We start from the raw sequence: 19,396 nt of genomic DNA on the forward strand, positions 1-19,396 counted from the left end.
AATTAGTAGTCACCAAATTTTGAAAACAGACACTGTATATTCCTGTGATTTAATCAGGCCAGGGTGACCTCTAAGCATTTATTTTTTGAAATAAAGGGGTGAAGAACATGGGAATCCAAACCCCTGGCAGAACTTTGATGCAATTTTTCCATTAGTGTAATTGGCTGAGTTTATCAGGGCAGGCTGAGAGGGAGCTGACAGACTGAGCTACCTCTCTGCATGCAGCCAGCTCTTCATCCTGCAGAGCCCACCGTGTTGCACCAGAAGCTGCAGCTTCTCAGTGTGCCAGAGAGTGAGCTGCATGTCACTTTTGGTGTCACCCCAGCAGTGTCACTGTGCAGCTGAGTCTGCAAACACATCTGTGATACTTGGACAGGGACAGCTCAGGCTGCAGCTCTGACTCTGCTGGTGGAAGAAGCAAGTAGAGGGAAGGACAGCACAAGGACCTGCAGGAAGCTTAGACCCCCGGATATTTATGTTCCTGTTCTCAGGTCACTTATGATGTATCTACTATAGTTATTTGCCCTCTGGGAGAGGAAACGGAATACTGCTTGCCCTAGAGGCATGTAATGGAGATAAAATTAATAACAAGTCCATGTAATTGCTTTGGAATTGAGAATGCCATACAGAAATCTTTACCTTGATCAAAATCCACAGTCAGTTTCCACCCTTTCAGGTTTCCCTAATGACCTATTTTACTCCAGGTACAATGCATTCCTGCCAGTGCAAGTCAGATACAACCCACTGTTAACAGAGGATGATTTCAGCCTTGTGCAATTTATAGTTTTCTGTAGCAGGCTGAGTTTGAATCCTGTACCCGCCACCTGGTTGTAGCTGGCAATGAATGCACTACTCACATTTAAAGCTGGCTAAAATATCTGTGTGTGAGACATAATTTTCCTCAGCTACAGACATTCACAGGATAATCATGCGGGAAAAAGGTAGAAAAGGACCAATGGGCTGGAGTGCATGCTTGGTTCCAGAAAAAAATTCAGATGGAAGCCTCTTGTAGGGAAAAGGTTGGAACATAATTTCTTTGTGTGTGGGTGTAACCCTTCTATTAAGGCTCCATGATGGGCTGAGAGTTCCTGTGAGAATGAACAAGAAAGAGTTATGTTTGAAGTGCCAGATTTAGTGTCAGGTGGACACTGAGTTAACCTGGTAGAGTTTTTTTGGTGAAATACACTTCCAGTATTAAAAGATGTGTTGAAAGCATACAGATGCTTACAGCTTTGATGTATTTGTCTGCACCATCAAGTTTCAGCATACCTTAAATGCTCAAGAACATGAGAGGGATAAAAATACTGACAGATGTAAGATCTTGGAATATTTATTTGTCTGTGAGAAGAAACCACAGAAACTGGCATTCAGTGGAGCAGAAGCTGCAAGCCTGGCCAAAACATTCACCAAGACTTTGAAGATGAGCTTACCTTAACCATTTTCCTAAACAAGCTTCTTGGAGTTTTTTAAGTCATTGGTGTTGCTGATGCTTTCTTGATGAAAAATTTTCTTTCACCACAGCATGTGCAAGGAGAGTGTTCTGCAGGGAACAAATCTGATTTTTGTGTGTCATCCAGCCTTCCCTCGGTGAGTGACGTCTGCTCCTTAAAGCCCTTCTCTCACTCACCACAGTGGGACCGTTCACTGCATGGGAGCCCTCTTGGATCTGGACACTAAGCTCTGTGTTGTCCAACCCAGTGGAGGAATGGCAACTCTCACAGGTGTTTCAGTGCACATATGGGCATGTTTAATATTTCAGATAATTTCTAATTAAAAATTGATGTCTGTAGGCATTGCTAGGATTTGGAGGAAAAAATCTTCCCTGCCTTCACGCTGATTTGCATAACAATGCTCACAACAGCCTCAGGGTATAATTTTGCTTTTCAGGCTCTGCATTCCCCATTTCTTCCACAATTACATGGAAACCCATTTTCCTCTTTGTTCTTTTGTGGTCTTGTCACCTAGTGCAATGAGTGCAATGAGTAAAACTCCTTGCTGGCTGGAGAGCTCTGAAGAGTTGCTGAAATCAGTAGTTCTGAGCATCACCAGTAGCAGCTCTGATGTTGAGGGGGATACAGTGGAGGGAAGAAAGATACAGGGGTTACTGGTAGGAACTGATGGACACCCTTGGGCACGTTGCAGGGAGGAAGGGTGTTGTTCTGCAGGTTCTTTTATACCCTGGAGCATGAAATGCCATTTCCAAGAGCAGTTCTGCGAAGCTGTGTGTCTCTCTCCTTTTGCTTGGGAGGGACCTGTGCCCTTCTGACCTTGACAAGGCACAGGAAATCACTGGAGCCAAGGTTATGACTGACACTCCTTCCTCTTCTCCCTCCCTTGTTTTGGAGTGTAGACAAGTGGCAAAGATTGTGCCCATTGGTCCATCCCCTTCTGGTTAGTCCCTGCTTGTTTGTACTCACATCTCCCAGCATGTTGGACTTTGAATCTAGAGATCTGAGTTACAGACAGGGAATTGCTGTTCAGTCTGCAGAAGAGAAGGCTTTGAGGGGACCTTACACCACCTTCCATCTCCTAAAGGAGGTTTACAGGAATGCTGAAGAGGGATATTTCACAAGAGCACACAGGGATAAGACAAGGGAGAATGGCTTTAACCTGAAAGAGGGTAGATTTAGATAGGATTTGAGGATAAACTGCTTTACTGTGTGGATGGGGAGGCACTTGAACAGGCTGCCCATAGAAGTTGCTGATGTCCCATCCCTGAAGTTACAAAAGACAAGACTCTGAGCAGGCTGGTCTAGAGGAAGGTTCCCTGCCCATGATAGGGGAGGTTTGGAGTAAGACAATCTTCACATTCTCTTCCAATCCAAACCAGTCTATGATTCTATGATATGACTCTTTTTAACATTGCTTCATTAGTTCCCTTATGGCCTTCATTTCCCTAGGGAACAGAAAGAGACTAAGTGATCCTATTGGGAACACATTTATCAGCTCAGCCCTAGAGCTGCAAACATGACTGTGTATACATTAAACCAGATGTTCAGTGTTTTCCTAGATAGGCAGACAGAGTTGGAAGAAGGAGAATAATGTTTAGCGTCATACACCATAACTAGGTGGTGTGGATGCAGGCATGTCTCCACTGCTGCCCACACAGCTGAAAGGAAGCAATGCACTGCATGGCACAAAAGCGTGGGCTGCCTGGTGAGTGTTCTGTCTGTAAATGCACATTCAACAGTATCAGTATGCTGTTAGCATATTCTGATATCCCTTGCTACTCAGGTATGCTGCTCTTTGGGTTTCTGTCTTATGTTACTATCACCAAAAGAGAACAGAAAATTTTCAAGGGTAATTCAAGCTTTCATGTACCTCCCTCTTTATTAGGCCTGACGTAAGTTCTCATTTGAGAACCTGTTATTCCTCTAATATAAAGACATATTTTATTTCTGGAGGAATTCTATCTAAGAACCAAAATGGTGTTTCAGTCACTGCTTTCAGAAATGAAGATGTGCTGGGAAGCCACAACGGGTTCTTGGCAAGCCTTTATTCTTTCTAGCTTGATCCTAAACACTTAGGTGGCTTACTGTTCTTCTATGACAGAGAACAGACAAATCTTGCAATTTACATTTGAGGTTCACTGAGCTGCTCTCCTCCACCACTGCAGCAGCCATGTCCTCAACCATGGGACCTGGTGACACCTCTTCTGTGTGACACCCACCTGAGGACACGGCTTCATCTCAGAGGTTCGTGGTGGTGTTCTCTGCACCAGCTGAGGGCTGTGATATTAGAAAGATTTTGAGATGGCAGCTTCTCACCTCTTCTCCACAGCACATGACCCTAAGTGCCATGAGAGCATTCCTTGCTGTGTGACTCAATTTTGGAAGCTTTGTACTTTAAGGCTGGTGGACAACTGGGTGATCTGCTCCGGCAACCCTACCCAAAAAAATGATCTCAGTTAAATAACACCCCTGGTTTTAACCTCTGATGGAAGCTAAGGAGGAGTGTAGTCCCACTGCTATTGCTGGCAAGTTCTAGAGTTCCTGTGTGACTTAACAAAGCTCATCAGCTCTCTCTCTTGTCTTGGTTTCCTCACCTACTAAACAGAAACACTGAGACTTTTCCATCTCTGTGCAGCATCAAGAGTAAAAGCAGGCAAAATACTGAAGTCATCATCCTATGGGAGGTTGCAGTAAGATGATATAGTAGATAATTTTTTCTTTGAAAATACTGGCTCAAGCCTTCTCCTCTAATTTGTATTGTTGTATGGAAGGTGCCGATTTCCTTATCTTTTCCACAGATTTCATCAGCCAGTTTCATCAACAAGTACCGTTTCTACAGCAGCTCTGTTACTCTCACCCTTGCTTGTTCATGGTATTGATGTTTTAGGGTCTCACGTGTGCATCTCACAATTACTTTTCCCGGAGAAGGGGGGAAATCCCTTTCACCCTCTAGAAGTATATATGCAAACTTCATTGAGATGATCTAAAATTTACTCTTCCCCATCTGTGCAAGACCCAGAGGTGAATTTAAAAGGATATTGACTTTATTAACCATCTGGCTGATGAAAATTTCATTCACCAAAACATTTTATTCTTTTCTATTTCTGCCAGAGAACATGAAACTGATTCTCTCTCTGGGTAGAGAGGACGGTTTTTATTTGAAGGCTTGTTTTTTTCCTTCAGCAAAAAATATTTTCCTTTGAATAGTGAGTATTTCTTTTCTATCTCACTAAAATCCTCTTCAGTTTCTCAATAACCTTCATGAAGTTCATTTTTCTAGTCATCCATTTAACCATGTGTTAATTTTTCTCGTGATACCCCATTGTCTTTTTATAGCTGCTGTCTTGGTATGCAAGGTCTAACATAAAGCTTTTTATTGATCTGTTTCCCTCAGTGCATCAGGTGACATCTTAGGCTAACCAGATTTCTCCTATTTTGCATTTCATCTGTGTCAGCAAAAAACACCCAAACAACCTTCCTACCAACACACACAATTGTACTCCCAGCTCTGTTCCTTGCTAATGCACATTTTCCATCTCATGTGTAATTTATTGCATCTTGTGTTTTGGAAAAACTGTCACTGAGCCATAGAAATTAAGGTGAGAGGGAGAAGGTCTTTTGATTAATGCAGTAGACTGAGGATACAGAAGATTTGGGTCTGTCCTTTGCCTATAATTTCTAGTGTGACCTTAGGCAGGTCACTGTTTGGGACAGAGAACATGCAATTTGTGATCTGTTTGTATGGTCCTTATTTCAATAGACCTGTGGCCTCAGCTAAGTCCCATTATAGTAAAATAATCAACAAAACAGTTCAGGGATGCAGCTAATTAAAGGCCTGGGCAATAGTATTGCCACAAGAAAATATACAGCTGTATTTTTTAGGCAGGGATCAGATGTTACCAGGTGTTAATTTGAAGCCTCACGTCCTTCAAGGACAGTGCTGTTTCACTCAGCAGAGAGGAAAGGGAAGTTTTACATTTATCTCACAGAGGATCAGCCCCCTGGATGCTGTAAGCAGGAGCAGGCTGGTGTGTTCGTGCAGTGCTGCTTTCTGTAGGATGCAATCAGTTCCACTCCATTGTAAGACAAATGGTTTATGGTGTTAACTGGCATTAACTGCAGGTGGGGTTGGCTGAAAACAAAGAGTTCTCTTTCACAAAATAGAGAGGGCAAAATTAAAAAAAAAAAAAAAAAATCAAGTTTTCTAAAGCTGTTTTTGTCTTTCCCTGAAGGTAGGAAAGAAAAAAAAAAAATCCACCATTTTTTTTCCCTCTCAAATGTTCATGAGGATAAGAACCAAGGCTAGACATAAATATTCACTGGGCATTTAGCTATGACAGCAGAGGCAGAGTGGTATCAGCTTAGCTTGATTTGAAAAAGGGATGTGAACTATGTCTTCTCTAGCTGAAATGACTGCCCTAAGCACTGGCCTGTCATTTAACATCAGTCTCTTCTTCTTCCTTTCTTACTTTTCCTCCTCCACCTGAGCTTATGAAACACTTTGGCCTTAACCCCAGACAATTCTGAGACCAAGTCGACCTGGCTGTACTCCTCCAGGATGAGGAAGGCCTCTGGTCTGCCACAAGGATGTCCATGTTTTGACTCACTCTTTGTTAACCCCTGGTCAGCCCCTGTGTCAAATGGTGACAACTGCGAACCCTTCTTGCTGTGACTATACTGTCAGTGCAGATTGCATGCGCATAAATAATTCTTTGGTTAATTAGAGATTGAGACATATCACTCTTTACTTGGGGATGGTCATGATGAAGTTCAGGTATGTTTTTATCAGATGTGTAGTACCTGATCTCCCCAAGTCCAAGAAGCATGTTTTCCTGGATATGAACATAAAATGTGAAGTTCCTACCCTGAAACACCTGTTCAAATTATATATGACACAGTGGGGCAATAACTGGAAATAAGTTGTGAGAGACAGGTTTTGTTGCTCTTGCTATATTTCACTTTCAGTCAAAAAAGTCCTCAAACTGTAGGCCCACAGCAGAAACAATTTGAAAAAGGAAAGTTAGTTTGAGGAACAGGAGGCATCTGAGGAAAATACCAGCCACTGTCAGAACTACCAAGACAGTACAGCATGGCTGAGCTCTAATAAGACTGATATGTGATAGAACTTGATGGAGGTAGAAGTGTTATAGTGAAGCCACAGGCATCAGTATCCAACGGTGGCATTTGGTACCACACAGAAGGTGATTAGAGTGCACTAAGACACTTCATGTTTTGGCGTTGTGGCAGAAAGCAATGATCCCAACCAGTTATTTTGCCCAAAAGGGACCTGTCTCTACCCAGAAAGATGAGGGTCTGAGACGCCTGGTAAGAGGACCTAGCAATTCCCCATGTGACCTTAGCAACCTGCTTCATTACTTGGGCACTATCATCTCAGTGAACAGAGCTGTCTCCTGGACTCACCTCTGGTTAGGACCCAACACTAAAATGGTCTGTGAAAAGCAGAGCACCCAGTAGAGGCTTGGCAGGGTCAGCCTTGGGGTGAGTTCCTTCTGACCAAGCTGCTGTGAATAAAAATGTACCTCTGAGTCTGAAATGTCCGAGTTCATCCAAACCCATTCTCCAAACACACCTTTCAGTGATTCTTCTGTGGTAGTAGTGTTGATGGGCCATTTGTCTGGCTCCACAGAGAAAGGAATCTCTGACCTCTGGAGACCTGCTGTCCCATCGCCCTGGCCGTGGTCAGTCCGTTCCTGTGTCATGAACACGTATCCTGCAGTACTGGTTTGCGATGGGTCTGATTTCTCAATGTCTATGGCAGCTACAAACGAAGCAGTGCAGCAAGCGTTCTGGCGCTGCCAGCACGGAGGTGACACCCGTGTTCGAGTCCCCACGTCCCGGGCCATGAGCACATCGCGCCGGCGCTCGCGGAGCGAGGCAGAGCGGCCGTGCCTCGCTCAACAGTGACACCGCCCGCCCGGGGAAGGGCAGGGCGAGGGAGGCTGCGACGGGAACGCGGCTTCCAGAGCAGGCGGGGATCAAAGCCGCCGAAAGCATAAACCTGCCGGGAGGACGAGACAATTTTATACAAATGTTAACCGTGTTAGGGAAGACCAGGGCATCCCCCTGAGCATTTTCCCACTGACTCTTCCAGGGAGCAGGAGATCTCCCAAGACAAACGTTAGTTTTGGTCTTAAGACTTTTGAAATCTTCAGGGAAGTAATCGGTGCATTTTAAGACGTTGCTACTATTATTACCATAAGTCTAAATTGATCTGTCATGGACATGGTCTCCCATGAGAAAAAGACAGTGGGAAAAGGCTTGGATAACCAAACACCTCAGTTAATTCAGTGGCAAATGAGGGGTGTGGGGGGCCCAGAAAGCAGAGCACATAAATAAAATTAGTCACTGAGGGGATCAGTCAAGTGAATTTAATCAGATATTGAATAAATAAGTTATCGGGCTTTAAGCCTATACAATTCTCTCAGTGCGCTTGGATTTCACACTATCTAAAGTGAAACCCATCTGACCAAAAATAGTTAACACCAAGTCAGCTGTCTAAATTCAATGAAGAGAAATTAGCTTCTGCAGCACAGTTAATTTAATGTGCAAATTTGATATGAAAAAGCATTTAGGTCACATGACTCATGCCCTAGAAGTTTCCATTCCTTGCCTTTGACTGCCAGAAGAGACCTTAGTGGGACCAGTGCAGATTCAGAGTGGATTCAGCAGATTTGTAGAGAAAAAAGTTGGGTGCTGAGTTCCCTAAGCCCCCATTCACATAACCTAAGGGCAGCAACTACGAACAATTGGAAGATTCGTACTGAAAGTACATTGTTGCTGTAAACTAAAACGCCGATGTCTCTAAGCACAAGATTTATCTTGTGCTACAGATGCCATATCACCTTGTCTTGTGATCAGAGCTTATTTCTGAACCTGCCATCTGGCTGATGAACTGTGTTGGTCCCTGATCTGAATGTGCTTTGAGCAAGTATTTCTATGTTTGCTCACTAAATGCTCATTGATTGGAAGAAAGAAGAGAAATGTCATAAGAATACCTCAAGCAAACACAGGAAGGAAGTCAGTGTCAATAAAGTGTGGTGTGTTTCACTACTTTTTGGTATGGAAACTGTTCTGGAAACAGTAAGAAAAGGAATTCAGATAGGACAAAACAATTCATTATAGAAAGTATTTTATTTTCAAAAGTTCTTCAACTCGTTAAAGCTTTCTAGATAGAACGGAAGTAATCATAACAATGAAATATTTACATTTTGGAGGCCGAATTTCTTTTTATTATCATCTTTATCCTTCTCTGTTAATTCATCAGTCTGACAAAACATTACATTGATGCAACTTTGTCCCTTTCAACAGCTCTTGGCTCTGCGATTAAGTAGAACACAGATGTGCATTTCATTTCTTTTCTAACAAATGTGGCGAACTTTTTAATACATGGATGTGACTCAAGCCCTGTGCATAGTCCAAACCCAAGAGTTCATTAAAAGGTCCTTCACTTTTGCACAGTCCTGTTGCAATTGTTTTGCCCTCACATGACTGCAGGCCTTGAGGGAACACATCATGTTGCTACCAAAGAAGGCTTCAAACTGGGGCAGATCTGCTCTTGCTTTTTTAGGAATATGAAAGAGGTCAGTGCCCTTTGGGTTGTGAGTCCAGTCTCTTGCTACTGCAAACAGTCACACTGTATGTCTTTGCTAAAGTGCTTTTCAAAGTACTCAGATCAAGATCAAGCGTAAATTCTTTGTTCTGCCTGACATATAACAATTCTCTGAGGTCATTGTGGTAGAGAAATGACCGATGGAGTTGACCATTAGCACTTTGAAGGAAAACACTAATTAATGGCTATTACATTCCAGTTCTTCTTAGCTCATCAGAAAATGAGACTTGGAGAAGAATACCTGATAGTAACAGAACTCTTTCTAAAGAGAAGTCACCTTGGAGAAAAGAAATAAAGATAAAAATAACCCAGGGCTTCATTTCACAGTATATCTCAATCCTGACTGAAGGGTCAGCTGTGTCAGAGGAATAGGAAACATGGGGACCATACAGTGTCCAGCAAGGCAGATTTGGAGACTCTGTTGCTTTTACTGTCTCAGGTCTGCCAGTGCTTGCCATAATCACGCAATGAGTGTTCCCAAGTACAAAGAGGTCCAGGAAACTTAGGCAGCTTTCTTATCTCTCTGATAAGCTCTGGCATTCTCGCCATTACAGATGATATCCTTGCAGGCTTTTGAACATGTTAAACAAAAGAGAAAAGCAGCTGGTCTAGCTCCAGCAAATGCACTGACACAGGATCTTCCTCTCACTCATTGGGATATCCTGTTGGTAGTAGCCATCAGTCAGATGTTACTAAATTCAGGTCACAGTCCAGTGAAAAACAATTACAAGTGTTTAATACATGACACTTCACTCATCGTCTTCAAACATTGCAGCTGTGCACACATTCAAACGGAGACTGATGGTGTTTTTGGAGAAAGCGAATGTCCTGGCAGAAAGATGAAGCACCAACTGTTTATGCTTCTGAATTCAACTATACATTACAATTCATTCAGCCTTTAGGGCTGCCTAGTGGAATCACTCTTTTAGCAAAGTCATATTTTCCCCTCACAAAGAAAGATAAAATAAAAGGCCTTCAATACTAGCAGAGCTTCCCTATAAACCATGACAATTTTGCACGCTGCGACACAGAATTAGACCCAGAGCTGAACAAACTGTTCTGAGCAGACAGCGTATTCACCAGATTTATGACATATCTGCACTGAGTGCTACAAGTCTCAGTGAAAACACAGGAAATATTTTTCAGGGGATAAGGATGAAGATGAAAAAGGAAGTTTTACCCCTGAATTTTTGACCCAAACCTTGAAAAATCTGCCATCTAACTGTAGTCTCTTTTTTTGTTAGAAATAACAATTAGTCTTTACATCTAAGACTAATTGCCTACACTGTAGGCATAGAGATTGCTTAGTACATGGAATTAGAGAGAGGAGCTATAGAACTGATTGTTTCAATCACCTACATGATCTTTTTTTTTTCTGTTGAGGTTACTTTTTGGAAATGGTCCTGTACTAAACAGGAAAGTCTGCCTAAGATTCTGGATGTGTTTGTTTTTCTATAAAAATAAGGTTGAAGCTCTTAAAAATGTTTATTTGGAGATAAGACCCTCTCAAGGGAATTGCAGAACAATCAAAACCTTTTCATTCTCTCTTCCACTAAAACACCACATTTGAGCTAGTTGCATTATCTTCAGGTTTTAAAAAACCCAAGTTCCTTCCTGACTAAGGTAGAAACACATAAAATAGTGGGATCGAGATTTATTGGCTATTTACAGACTACTTTACATTCCATTTTTTCCTGGCAAATCCAAGCAAAGTGATTGTGTTGGCATGTACATGCATGGCCTTGTTTGCAAAGGGTATGGCCCCATATTCCCATGCAGCTGCATTGGTTGGTTGGTTTATTCATGCACCCTGGCTGTACATTTCCCCTTGTTATACTACAGTTGACTGATGAGAAATATCCCAATACACACCTGAACCCTCAGTTCACTCTTGTCCTGACTCAGGTGGAAAGTGTTTTGTAAAGATTTCAGAAAATTAAGTGTTCTGAAGTTATTTCCTGGTCATGTTCTGACTGTTCAGATTTATCACTTCCAACTAAAAAGCTAAAACCTCTGACAGAAAATGAGGTAAAAAAACTCGAAAGACTGCATTTTTATGATGTCCTATCACATTTGAAATAAATTGATGTTTTCCTGGAAACTGCTGATCTTGCAAATCATTTTCCCTTGGAAATCTCTTCTTTTGGAAATCTTTCCATTAGCCCCAAAAGCAGGAAGTTCAGTGTTCCTCTCACACACAGAAATATTTCCTTTCTGTATACATTCACATTTGCTTCTCACTGCCTCTGTGTCTAGCCCTGTCCATCTGACAGACATCCCAAAGAAGTACCTTAGGCATTAGATAGGCAGTCAGGAAGCCGAAGGTTTGGGTTTATCACTGACTTGCTATATCATTGCAGCTGTCACACATCTCCCTTCAACCCATTGGAGATGTTTATTTACACCTCAAGCTCTTCAGCACAGACCTTTCCTTTGCTGCCCAGTGGATTTATGGAATCATAGACTATCCTGAGCTGGCAGAAGCCCACAGGGATCATGAAGTCCAGCTCCTGGCTCTGCACACGGTGACCCCAAGGATCACATTATGTTCCTGAAAGAATTGTCCAAATACTTCACGAATTTTGTCAGGCTTGTGATCATTTTCCTGGGGATCCTGTTCCAGTGCCCAACAACCCCCTGGGCTTCTGACATAGATGGGGACTGAGGTCTTGCTTTGACCTCTCACCACTGTCCCACAAAAGACTATGCATGTTTTGATTGATCCCTTCCCAGTGTTCTGCTTGTGGCAGCACTTGGCTCTGGGATCATTCTGATTTAAACTTCTCATGATATTATTTAGTTTATAAACTTTTTTCTTCATTTTCCCCCATTTTGACCAGTAAGCACATCCGTCTGGCAAGTGTGTGTTGGTGTTTGTGGAGCACAGGCTCCTTGCATTTGTGCCCCCTCTGTGCATTCAGCAGCTCCCACATGCAACAACGGGTGGAAAAGTACAAGGAGAGGGAGTGCTCTCAGAATTCATAGATTTTTGTCCCTTTTGTGGTTTCCCTGCCAATTGGCTACATTCTCAGTTGTTTTGTTTTGTTTTGTTTTGTTTTTTTCCCCAGCTTTTCTTCATTCACTTTTCTTCATTCACTTTTCTTCATTCAGCTTCTGTAGGTAAAGGTTTGACAACTTTGCTTCCGCTGTTTTGCATAAGTGCTCCAGAAACAGGCACTTTCAGGTGCTCTGGAGCACTGTCTCTAGCACCCGTTAACAAAATGAGCCTGATGTGTGTGCTGCCAGCTCCCATGCAGCCTCTGCACAAGCCAGGGGATTCTGTTATCCCTGAGAAACCACACACCATCTCAGTGTGAGCGCTCCTCAGAGCCCACCTGACAAGCTCTCTTGACCTTGGCTGTATGCTTCCCCTGCAGCAATTGCACTGACTGGTGATGGGGAAGAGGAAGCAAGGCTGTGAGCAGTGAAACCAGTGAAGCCCAACTCCCTGCTGGTTTGTGCTGTGCGGTTGTTCCCTCTGACACCTAGCAAAATCTGAACTCAGATCTTAGCAGTTCCCCACTGCTAGGGCAGTCAAAACATTGCTTTTATGAGCATATTCTGGTGTCTAATAAAGCCTGAATTAACAGAACAGCCTGCTTCTCAGTTGGGTGCACACGTAAGCTGCAACCAAACTAATAAATTAAACAATACTCCGGAATGTTCCCAAGAACTGGAACTTGACCAACTATGCTGTTAAATTGTGAGAATATTGGCTGGCATAGTTTTGACCAGACAAAACTAGCACTCTTTTAAACAATTCCCAGGAACTGTTTAGGAGTTAGAATAGGGCAAGGTCCACCAAAATAGGCACTTGGACACGGTCATCCTCTTTGGGAGGGTAAGAGTTTAATAGCATGCAACTGTGTTTTCTGTGCCAGTTGGCTTCAGGAGCAGAGAACAGTATGAGGCATGATTAATTCACCACTGTAGATGTAGCCATGGTTTATTTTTACTCCACCCAGTTACTGATTTTCATAACACTTGTGGGAATATAATGTCTTTGAAATTACCCTGCTTTTGTTACATTGGATTCAACTGACTGGTAGGGAGATGTGCACCTGCATCCATAAGCACATCTCCACCAACACATGCACACCTCCAGACACTTAAATATCTGCTTGCATATGCTCCTCTGCATGGCATACTTAAACAAGTATTAACAGAATGGATTTACAGAATTGTGCATGCAATTTTTTTTTTTTTTTAACCTAAAGACCCAAAAAATCTTACCACAGCTCCCTACAGGTTGAAAAACCATTTCCAAATTCACAAGGGCAACGATTGACAGTATTCCAGGAGAAGATCTATCCTTTTCTACAGTAGATTTATTTCCTAGGATCTGCAGGACTATTCCATTTGACAAATGGAAACTCCATTGAGATGTCAGCCCAGACACTGCTGAGATGCCCTTTGGCTGGTTGTAAGAATGTTTGAGTCTTGTCTTGGGCTCTTTGGAGCTGGAGGAGCCATTGATGTGAAGGGTTTTGGCCTAATGAGTCATGTCAGGGACCCTGGTAGATCTGAGTACCTGGCCTGAGCCGCAAAGCCCTGTGCATCACTGTGCAGAGAGCTCCGCACTGACAAGTGATTCACCAGCAGCCAGAAGGAGCCCAGAGCAATGCCATATGCCTCTTTTCAGCCGTGCAGGTTCATACAAGGCTGCAAAAATAACAGGGCAAGATTTGCAGACTTGGAACCAGGCATTGATACCAAGCCCATAGAAAAAGCAGAAACTTCATGTCCCAGTGAGCTTCCAATGGGATAGGTGAGCTAAACCCATCAAAACTCAGGCTCATTTACCAGACCTTTCTCTGTTCTAGCTGTATCAGAAGTTACCTTGAGAGACCTGTGTCACACTGATTCAGTTTGGAGGTCACAAGCTCATGTTTGGTTATGTTCTGTTCAGTTCTGTCAGGCTCTCTGATGTCCACAAACCTGCCAAACACTCCTTGGTCAACTTGTGTGCATATCATCACTTTGAACACCCCAGGTCTGTCTGTGGTTTTGGGGGACCCTCAGAGCCTACATCAATAATCAGCCTGACCTGAAATGGAAGGAAATGTTTGTGGGATTTGGATTGCTCAAGCTCCACAGGCTGCAGAGAGGATTTTCTCCCCCTGTACTTATTGTTAAATGAGGAGTAATAACCTGCACTGCGAGTAGAATACAATGAATTCCCTCAGTTACTATTTTTGTAAGCAAATCGAGTTTTTTAATGATGACCTTTCCTCTACAGCACTCAGTCCTGAAGACACCAAGTTGGAACAGATGGGTAACACACTGGTATTTCACAATATGTTCAGAGAAAAAGCGGCACCCAGAAATTAAAATAAGGCTTTAGGTGCCAAATAGCAGAGAAGTTGTTGTTTTTTTGTATTTTTTTTTAAAGCATGTGTTCTCGTAAGCAAGCAGAAGAATTCCAGCAGCCTGAAGGGGAGAAACGCCGTCTGTCACGCAATTCCTCCAACATGCAAAAGCCAGCCATTTACCACGTGAGCAGCACAGAGTGAACTTCCAAAGGCCTGCAGCTCCTGAGAGGTTTGCATATGTCTTGCAGTGCCAAATGGCAGCTCCAGACTCTGGGCAAAACATCTGCATCCTGCCCACACAAGAGGAATGCTGGAGGTGACCTGGAAACAGGCAAATGAAGAAGTTTGCTTTCATTCACTTCATTACCAGGAGGGCTAAAATCTCCACTCTCCATTTTTCACCTTAAAAATCTCATGTTTGGGAGATCTTATTTTTTTTCTTTTGATTCATCTATGATATAAAGTATTTTTTAACCAATGAATGAAGATTTTTGAGCCTTAGTTGCTAAGCTGGGCATGATATTGTTTCACAGAATTCCCTTTTCCCAGTCCTTGGTCAGATATCTGAATTAATCATGAATACTTTGATGTGAATTAATAAACACTGGAACAGGTCTTTATTATTTGTTCTTCTGTTCTTGAATTTTTTATGAAATGCTGTGTAGACAAGTTTATAATCTTTGCTATCAAGACAAGATGTGTAATGTAAAATGAAGAAGATGTGTTCAGATAGGGGGAAAAACATTTTCTCTTGTTTTCATATATAGTTTTTTGAAGAAAGCAGAATACACATTGAAGCTATTTATGCTACTTCAAAGGTCACTGTTTTTAAAAGTTGATCAAAAAGTAACAGGAAAAGAAACTGGTTGGGACAAAAATGAGAAATTGGATTTCAAGCACCTTCATGAACCTCAGGTGATCTACATTAATACAAGCAGTTTTTGCAAAGCGAAAAAATGACAGATATGTCTTTTGAACATATCACCTAAAAAGTGCATAAAAGAACAGTAGCAGTTACAATTTTTCAGAGTTTCTACAGGTCTCAGAAGAATCTTTGCAGGAGACTTTTTAAAGAATTGAAATAGTCATGCATGAGATGTCAGGCTCTTTCATGAATTTGGAACCATCAAAAAAGCTGGAAACAAAGAATAATGATTTCTCCTTTTTTTTCGGTATAGCATAAAGTAAAGCACTACAAAGCCTAAGGGGCTGTTGCACTTACGACAGTTGTTAGGTGTACTGGAAATTTGAAAGAAGCAGCATGTAGTGATCAAAGAAGCAGCAAATCTGGAAGGTAATATAAGTATTTACAGACGTTGTATTATTAGTCAACACCGAAGAGCTTTATAGGAATCTAGGAAAGAAAAATGAGTGGTCATTTATGATGGCCAAAGAGTTTCTATGCTTTGATAAAGGCAAATATAGTACATTCTAGAAAAAATAATTTGAACTGTTTGCCGTGAGATTCTTACCCATTCAGGAATGAGATTTTTATGGCATTAGGCTCTAGAAATTTTGGTAAGAATGATTAAAGAATCTCTACCTCTACAGATATTTAAGATCAAATATGAGAAACATCTCATGAAGATTACTTGATCCAAATTCAAAGCCTGGGGAGAGAGAAAATGATCTACGTCTCTTCCTAAAAAAATATGATTAGGAAGGTCAATGTAAATTTTTGTTATATAAATAGCATCATTCAGAAGAGTAATTCAATACATTAAGAATTTTATATATATATATGAATATTCTCTCTCACACACACACACATATATACATATATGCATGGAAAATTTTTTATATATATATATATATATATATAAAAAACTTACCTGGAAAGAGGCACAGGCACACACACCTCAGCACATTACTGCTTCATTGTAACAAAGCCCTTGTACCTCACACGCAAAAGAACTTTTTCCATAGCTACCATTTCTTGGAACTAGCTAGCAACTCTCCCAACCCGCCCAAAATACGACAAAACTTAACCCAAGCTCATATCTGGCCAAAGCACGTTCTTCAGAGTCTGTCCTTACTCACTGCAAACTCTCTGGTTATGTCAGTCTCAACACTGTTGTACTCTACTGAAATGCCTCTGCAGATCATAGGGCAAAGAAAAAACTGGCTCTTTTTACCTTCCTTTACCAATGTGGGTTTTCAGAGGAGGAAAATCCCAAATAGTACCGACCTACAGGGGAGTAATGTTGTTACTGCCAACATTATAAACAACACAAAACTGATGATATTGTATTTTGGGGTCTTAACAGGATCTTTTTTCATGCTACAGATAGAGGTCAAATTGTTAAGTCTCTATCTATAACCATAATTTTGCATGTTAAATATGTTACTAATATGCACAGGTTTGTAGGGATTTCTGTTCTGGGTAAATTAGAAGTGCCAGTATGTAATGACAGACTCAGTTCTTGCTCTGCTTCGGAAAACAAGACAAGCAAACACTATTATATGCACATTAATAGTTAAAGTCTATTTGATAACCTATTCCAAGATTATCAGTATTTCCAGATTTTATTAAGAAATAAGCCTGCTCATCAAAGGGGTGTAGGTCAGCAATTCTATCAACTCTGATGCAGGTCTGCCTATTTAACTAAGCTGCAGCAGTGTGTACCAGCTGAGCAACTAGGTTTTACAAATGTGTCTTCTTACCTTGACCTCAAGCTGTTAGGAAAATGACTAGTTCTAGATATACTTGCTCCCAGAGTGGGTATTTTTCTATATTCGATTTGTTTTCTCTATCAGTTACATGATTTTTTTTTTCCCTGGTAAGGAGAAAATTTCAGGATTTTGTTAAATACTCCTTAGTTATTAAGTGTATGAAACTTCATTCCTGAAGTGGCACTGAATTTACAGAAACATAGATGAACTCCATCGACCAGTGGGGGGAAAAAAAGACTAGAAAAACATAAAAAAACATTGAGTAAGGCTTCTGTAACTTTCTTTAAATGCATGAAATGTTTCAGATTATTTTGAAAGTTGGTAGAAAGATATCAGAAGTATATTGTTGCCATATGTGTGTTCTAGCCTTTTGATGGAGCCCTCTTCTCTGATGTCTGGTGTATAGCGGATTATTTTTGCAGTTGTGCTGGAATGGCCTGGAGTGGAAGTATCAGACAGCACCCAGGTACAGTCCTCTGGCTCAAAGTCACTTGAAACACAAAATTAGGAGGAAAAGCAAGGCTGATCCTTCACTAGGTGAGGATTCCATTTCCCAGTCTCCTCCTGAGGGTAAGTAATGAAGTGTTCACTGGTTCTGACTTGTGAAACAAAGACTGAAGCCCTGCTGAAGAAAAGTCCCATGATTGTTGCTCTGCTATACTGGCATCATGCCCTTATTTTTATTTTCTTCCCAGTGTTTCCATTTCTTCTTGTAGATACTTAGCAGTTCAAAATCACACTCATCAAATTTTCCAGGAGTTCAGAGGATATACAATCTGGGAATGTGATTTTTTTTTTCCCCAGAAGTTTTGTTTTCAAGGCAATACCCCACAACTGTGAGAGTCACTCAGCAGGACAAAATCACAAAGCAAGTGCTGACAGCATATTTTTTGAGCATCGAAGCTCAGGTTCCTGGTCTGACAGGACACGTCTAGTTCCGAATCACATCTGTTTTCTCATTGTGCTTCAGCCCTGAACTGTGACAGAACAGCCTGGATAATAATTTGTGCCACTCCAAATGCTTCTGATTTGCTGTGGTCTGCCTGAAAACTGACAGGACAAGTAAAAGATAAAGAATGGTAACTTAGCACAGGCATCACTGCTGTTTTCGAAGAGATGTCTGCCGAACTATTTCCACTGAAAAACAAAGTCCCAATATATAAATACTTCACTTTTTTGTAGGGTGAAGGAGCCTGCACAACAAACCTTGGAGAACAAAGTCTCATGACATGCAGACAAGGTGAAAAGTTAGGGAAAGATGAGTCCAGGTGTGGTGTAGATAGACATGCCAAAGTTCATCCCAAGCTGGAAAAGGAGCTGCAAGTTCTAACTCTCCATTTCTACCTCTAGGCATTCACCTTTCAGTAGGGTAACCCAGGGAGAGCTTTGTATTTCACCACATCTCTGATGAGATCAGAGGAGCCATCCAATTCCTCTAGGAAAATGAAAGTGGGGAATCCTGGAAAGACCCTTTCAAAGAGGCACAATATAACCCCTTCCCTCTTTATTTTCAGAACCGACTTAAAAAAAAAAAAAAAACAACATTGCTTTGTAAATGGCATAATGCTTTACAGAGTAGTAAACTTGGGATCAACATGAATTATAGGAATTTTTAGGTCCTTTATGGAGTTTGAGGTATGGATAAGATAAAGGGAGATTGTAAACTTCCACCCTTGTTAGTTAAGAAGATGTACATCTGTGTCAGTTACTTTCTTTATTTAAGGAGGAATTTGATTATCCTGAGGAACCTATTGCCTGGGCTCCTTCTCTTCCATGAATTCTTCCTCTTGAACTCTTTTCTTTTTCAAATTTGTTTCAAAAGCCATGTTCCACATCACAAAAGAAAGGCTAAATCTGTAAAAAAAAAAAAAGTCTATGAGAGACATATTTTTTCTTGACACTAACATCAAGCTAAGATGGAGCCATGTTTCTGCTGACTGAACCCCTATAAAGGTTTTGACTTCGTTTCTGCATCCCAACTGGCAGATTATGTAAGCAGGAATGTATTTTATTTCCTGCTTCAAAAGCTCTTGTACTAAGGCATAAAGGGTCCAAACAAACAACAGAGTATTTCCTACATACAGTGAAAATGCTGTTTCAGACTCATAACAGCATCAGTACAGACTCCTGGTCGTTCTTTTACTGCTCCTTAGTTATCCTTTAGATTGTCTGCTCTTACTACGCTCTCAGCATTTTTGCCAGACAGTGGTTTCACTGGCCCCATCAGGCTGCTGTATTTGTGAGTGAGAAACTACCCAGTGATATGTGCTAATGGAAAATGAGTTTAAAGAGTGTGTTCACACTCCCTGTATCAGGAAGGGAAGGATGGA

Source organism: Hirundo rustica, chromosome 1 (genome assembly GCF_015227805.2).
Source record: "Hirundo rustica isolate bHirRus1 chromosome 1, bHirRus1.pri.v3, whole genome shotgun sequence".
Classification (NCBI taxonomy): Eukaryota; Metazoa; Chordata; class Aves; order Passeriformes; family Hirundinidae; genus Hirundo; species Hirundo rustica.